This window comes from Rattus norvegicus, chromosome 7 (assembly GCF_021556685.1).
Source record: "Rattus norvegicus strain SHRSP/BbbUtx chromosome 7, alternate assembly SHRSP_T2T, whole genome shotgun sequence".
Lineage (NCBI taxonomy): Eukaryota > Metazoa > Chordata > Mammalia > Rodentia > Muridae > Rattus > Rattus norvegicus.
The window spans coordinates 137820603-137826947 of record NC_141540.1 but is presented as its reverse complement, the minus strand read 5'-3'; the positions used below and the strand labels follow the sequence as shown (position 1 = coordinate 137826947).

The 6345-nt window shown below is 49.3% G+C and overlaps 1 protein-coding gene across 1 annotated transcript in view; it reads left to right on the top strand.

Annotated features, from left to right (window-relative positions):
- The first annotated feature begins 4808 nt into the window (after positions 1-4808).
- Slc38a4 (solute carrier family 38, member 4) overlaps positions 4809-6345 on the top strand; it is a 59748-nt gene continuing 58211 nt past the window's right edge. Inside the window, 1 exon segment of the mRNA NM_130748.2 lies at positions 4809-4904. The gene's annotated coding sequence lies outside the window, so the exon portion shown is untranslated.

Genomic DNA, 6345 nt, shown 5'->3' with positions numbered 1-6345 from the left:
GGATGCTTGGGGTTCTAATCAGATACCAAATGTCGGACATCTTGACATCTTGACTCACTGACCCATTCCTTTGAATAGGAATGGTCAAGTTTGGGGTTGGGGATTTAGCTCAGTGGTAGAGCACTTGCCTAGCAAGCGCAAGGCCCTGGGTTCAGTCCCCAGCTCCGGGAAAAAAAAAAAAAAGGAATGGTCAAGTTTACCTAATAGGTACCCCCACCCCCACCCCAATCCTTACGAATTTAACGGGTGGCATGAAAACTGGTTTCATTACGGGCTTCAGGCAGGGCCACAGGCTGAGTGAGATATGACTTTGTCCTTTACTCATTAAATATTGCAGAATCTTGCAACACATCTTTCCTAGCATACGGGCGTGCTGCAATACGTCAATACAGGATTCAGGACAGATGTGGGCCTGACTGTAAGTCGTAGCTTCAAATCGACCCTCTCGTGTTTTTCTGCTGGTTGGAGGTTTAAAGGAATGTCCCTCGGCTTCGCACTCCACATACCCTTCTCAAAACTGGGATACCTGAGGTCTCCACATAGACCAAGTTCAGTCAGGTTCTCTCCAGGTAGGCTTTTTATGGCCCCCCAAACCTCCCCTGAACTCCTTGTGGTATGTTGAGGTACAAAGTTCTCCTTTCCCTCATTTTTCACATCAATAGAAGATTCTCTATCAGAAAGAATCCTCCTGCCTCCCCCCCCCCCCAATACAGACACAAGTGAAGTCATTTCCCCTCAGACGGCAAAGAGAAAGACCTGACAGTGAAAGATGATGCTCAGAGTGAGTGACGAGGCCACCCAGGCAGCCTGGCAGGAAGGCAGAAATGAAACCAGAGTCCCTCTTTTATCCTCTTTGGAAACATGTGCTTGCTAGGCTCTGGGGAGAGTGAGAAGAGGGCACCTGAACAGGAGCAATGTTCTTCCTGCTCCAGAGGGGCAGGCTGAGTGCTCCCACCCTCTCAGGAACACTCTCCAGACGGAGCTACCTCTCACAGGCGTATGAGCAAGCCTGTGCTACAGCTAGGTGAGCAAGTCAAACAGTCCCACCCCATCTGCCATTTTTCTCCCGGGGCAGAGTTTTCCTCCCATGTGGGTGTGGTTGTGACCCTTTATGCACGACTGAATCACTCTTTGACAACAATACTTTCTCCTACCGAATTACGGTCTCCTCAAGGACAGGGCCGTGCCTGTCCACTGGGAGGTACCCAGTCAAAGTCTGTCAGACAGTATGGTTTGGGGAGGTAGGGGGGTCATGACACACACATCTGGGGCTGTCTATAGGCAGACGGAGTCTAGAAGAGAATGACCCCCTCGAGGGGAAGGCAGCACATAAAGGCGTGACCTACTCATGGGGTTCCTGTGTGCAGTCCCGTGAGCCCTCATTTTAGTTGGCTTATTTCTGGCCAAGAACATTCTTCTCAGATGTCCCACTCCCTGGGCTTGCAGAATGCACAGCCACGAGTTTATGGGCTCTTGAAGGCTGGCCTGGGAGAATGGCAATGAAAGACCAGGGCTAGCCTTGTGCTGTCCTTTCCCCTAACAGCTTCATCAGTGGTGGGGCTGAAAGGACACTGGCCTCATGGCCTCCCAGGAAACAGAATAGGGAATCCTGGCGAGTGAGCGGCAGTTGCTTGGAGGGGTACAGAGGTACTTCTTCAAGTTTTGTGTAGGCTAAGCAACTTGCCCCTTCCTACTGAAGTAGTAAAAGCCCCCAAAACCACCCTTCCCCCACGTACAACCAGTACAACCACATCCTTAAGCTCCATATTGAACAGGAACCACGGCAGCACCAACACAGAATTCAGGCTTGAACGGTGAGAAATGAGGGGAAGTCGACAGGTAGAGCCCATAGCAAGGGTTTCCAGGAAGAGGTTCAAGTGTTCAAGACCCAGTGTTCAAGAAACACTGAGCTGTGGAAAGCCACCGGCCTTGGGAAGCTTGACTTTAGAATACTAGCAGTTAGGACTCCTGTGGTGGATGCCCTGAGGGTCAGAGCTAGAAAGGAGAGCGGAGGTCTTGGTGTTTGACTGGTTGTCGGCCTGTAGAGTGGCTTATAAACTTTTGAGTGGAGACTTTTTAGCTGTCGAAGCTTTACAGAGTGTGAGGAGACCCTAGCTGCTTCTTCCTCCTCTCCCTCCAACAGCCACAGTTTCTTTTCCTCCATTGATAGATAAGCTTGTGAGGCTGCCTGAAAAGAGTATATTCCAGGCAAATTGTATTAACAATTGTCTGTCTGTTTTTCCGGAAAAATCTAGTCTCTAGAATTTAACTACTTTGTCCCCGTGGGCTGACCCTAAAATTAGGGTAGAGGGTGTCTTCTCCAGAGCCAGAGAAGGATCTCACACTAAACCAAAATGTGCGTCAGAGTGTGGTCCTGCAAGGACCTTCATATGACTTGTCACCAGGCCTCCTGACCCTTCAAACACTGGTTTCCATGACCCCGGAGGAACCAGGTCACTGCTACATAGCCTTTCATGGTCAACTTTTCATAGTGGAGAGACCAGAAGGCTTTTCAGTTGCCTGTCGCTTCTCCACATTACTCTGAGAACCTTCTAGAACTCTGTTGAAATACAGCCACCACAAAAGATGACGGGTTGCACTAAATCAGAATGCTAATGCTTTATAGATGAAATTAGCACTGTTTTCCCGCAGCCCACAACCAGATTCATATTTACAGCATATAGAAATAAATAACGCAGTTTCCTATTATACCAAGCAATAGACCATAGTTTTTGATTTTTTTTTTTTTTTTTTGGTACTAGCTAAGTTACAGATGTCAAGAACTGATTAAATAAAGAGTTCATTTACAAGTTGGCTGAAGAGATGACTGTTTAAGAGCACTTGCTGCTCTTGCAGAGGACCTGAGTTCGATTCCCAGCACCCATGTGGTGGCTCACAACTTCCTGTAATTGCAGTTCCAGGGGATCCGACACCTTCTTCTGACTTGAGAGCACCAGGCATGCCCACGCTAGGCGAATGTGTAGGCAGAATACCCATACGCGTAAGCTAAACAATTTTTAAAAATAAAAATGAAAACAAAAGAAAGATGGACGATAGAACTTCTGTTTTTTAAAAGTCGGGCTCTTATACAGGAAAGTACGTTGGTCATGAGTTGCAGGCACGGAGGAGTTATTTACCTCCAGCCGTTCTCTCCCCACTGATGTTCTATTTACACGCCTGCCTTGGTTTCTCCTGTGTCTCAGGTTAGGCACTGAGAGATAGAAATCTACTTCCTTCTGCCCTGAATCCTCTTTTTTTTTTTTTTTTTTGGTTCTTTTTTTTCGGAGCTGGGGACCGAACCCAGGGCCTTGCGCTTCCTAGGTAAGCGCTCTACCACTGAGCTAAATCCCCAGCCCCTGCCCTGAATCCTCTTATGGTAGTCCAGCCACTCTGACCTGTAAGTGGCTTATTGCACGACCCTCACTTTAGTGAAGAAAAGACATAAATAAAACCCAATTTCAACAAACTGGAGGGGACTTTAAAATTATTCTGCTATATTCTAACTCCACAAAATATGAACAGGAATTCTTGCCAGGAGAAGCCAAAAATACATTTGACCAGGATTGCTAACCTACTCTCAGGAAACTAAATATTTCCTATATATTGTGCTTTGGGGGTGGGGTTACAAAAATCATGCTGTTCGTATACTGTTCTACTCTGCTTTTGAACTGTTTTGTATGGTGTGTGTGTGTGTGTGTGTGTGTGTACACGTGTGTGTAAGAGAGAGACAGAGACGGTGAAAGACAAAGAGACAGTGGCAGAGATACTGAGAGACACAGAGACAGACAGACAGACAGACAGACAGGCAGACAGAAACGGAGGGCCAATGGAGTGTTTTGAGTGTTCCTTATTAGCATGCAGACATTTGCGTTGTTAATTTGTTACATTGTTTGAAGTCTAAAGCAGCCGCCATGTCTAGTACTGTTCTAATACAGGAGCTATAAAGTGCGAAGAGCGAGGTGTTCTTCCAGGGGGCAGTGAGGCCAGAAGCCCTCTCCACTAACTTACGTTGGGCGTGTGAGGGTTCCAAAAGCCCTGTCTGTGTCCCTGGGGGGCCTGTTAAATTCCTGGAGGCCAGTTCTCCATTGGTGAATCCCTTTCCCCCCCGCCAAAAGAACGACAACTGTTATTAAATGAACACGAGCTTTCTTTGAGGCGAGAACTATGCTTATGATAAAACCAGAAATGGTTTTATCAGAAACTGGTTCTGTATGCGTACTTCCCTTTAAGACCCTCCTAACAAGCAGAGAATGAAGTTTATTACAGCTTCTTTATACGCGGAATCATATTTGAATTAGGACCCCGGAAGAGAATTACAGGAAAGGTCCACAAGTAGGTGGCAGTAAGGTCGCCCTTGTTTTGCCCAAAGTGACTTTTACTATGACCGCCATTTTCTATTTGTTCGCATTCTCTTCTTTTCTTTATGTGGTGTCAGTCAGCTCCGTAGCCCGTGAAAAAGTTGTTTATTGAATAATCTATACTGAACACGTTTACCTACTTAAAGATGTAGGTAAGTCCTGCACACAGGAAAATCCCTCCAAATGAAGAAACTTCACATCAAAAAAAAAAATGAACTCAGAACAAACTCTTTGGTCACCAGGGCCCAGGGCGGCTGGAGGGGGCCTCCATCGCTCTCCTGGGCTCCAGGCTTCCCACTAAGAGGACAGCTGGTCAGCTAGACTCCACCTGGAAAGATGTTTCTGTTGACATATCAGGTTCCTGCACTGCTATTGGTGGCTCGGCTGGAAGGGAGGGTCCTCAAGGAGGGAGATCGAGATGCCGCCCCCTATCACAGGATGGAAATTTCCACTCTTTAGGAAGCGTAAAGAAAAGAAGGAAGGGTCTCTCACTCTCACCCTTGCCGCCACATCCATTGGATTCCAACCCGAAGAAGGTAGAGGCGGGTGAGTGAAAAGTGTTATATTTTTCTCTTAGGCCCGTGTCAGCGTGGGCATTTAGAGCTGGATCCTAACCTACGTGGGCTTGTGTGTCTGTGTGCGCGTCTGTGTGTGCTCGCCCGCGCGCACGCGTGGGGACAGGCGCACGTGGGGCATATAGGTCTCGGAACTCTGTAGGGTCAGAATTTGTTGGTTATGCCTTAGAACTAGAGGCTAATTGGGTTACTTCAGTGACTAGAAATAAAGTAAACCAGGGCAGGCGGAGAGGGTAGCTTAAGGGGCTTTTTTGGGGGGCTCTTTTTCCTACTGTGCCCGCGTGGCCGTTTCCAGAGACGGGGTGTGGGCTTGCCAACCGGAGGTCCACGGGCGCTGAGATTTTGCTGTGGGACCTCCAAGCTATAGTAGCAGCCTCTTAAAGAGGATCGCACCCTTCCCATGACCTGGCTCCTCGCCGTTGGGGATCGTGCCCACGAGGTGTTACCCGAGTCGCTGGAAGTGCGCCTCTGCCTCCCCCGCTCCCGGGAGGGGGGAACCCGGGTTGAGGGTTTAAAATAGACTCTCGGTCTCTTGATAGTTGATAGTTGAATTTCTGACGGCGAACGCGCTCCCGCTGTTGAATTTCCATACCGCGAGTAGATCAGCAGGCTCCCGGGGTGCCGGGCTTTGGGTCGCGGACTCTAAGGAGTCCCAAGAGCTTGGAGCAGAGGGGGAATTTGTTTAGAGCCCAGGCTAGTTTCCCCCGTGGTGCGATCGGGACCTGCCGCCCCAGGTGCCGAAACCCCGCAGTAGGGTGGGGGACGCGGGCCGGACCAGAGGACTTCCGAGGAGGGGGAAACCCACCGAATAGTGATTGGGAGGGGATGGGTTGGTCTACAAGAAGCAACTTTTCCGCACTGGAGGCAGTGAGCGCGGGAACAGAGAGCCGGACCGGCACAGGTGTCTCTTCGGGTTGAGGAGAGGATCGGGGCGGGATCGGGCTGGGTTCCTTGGACGGATCCTCCCGGCGAGCTACCCGGAAAGGCGGAGAGAACAACTCTTCCTTGCACACCAGAGCCTTTGATGCTTTGGCACTGCTGACCCAGTTGGAGGAAGAGGGGCGAGCTGAACCTGAGACCCAAGCGAGGAGGGATTAGGGATGGATACCTGGGTAGTCGCCATATGACTAGAGGGATTTCTGAGGCTCTGGGCTAGCGCCTGGATCGGAGTCCTCGGGAAAGCTGGAGTGAGGCAAACTGGCGCTTGCTTGATGTTTGGTTCTCATTATGTGTGTACGGTAAAAGGATAAATCAGGGGTTCTCGAGCTTTCTAATGCTGTGACCCTTCAGTATAGTAGCTCCTCATGACGTAGTGAACGCCCAGCTGAGAATTAGCCCATTGCTACTGCATAACTATAATTTTGCTACTGTCACGAATCATAATGTAACTACCTGATAAGCAAGCGGGATAT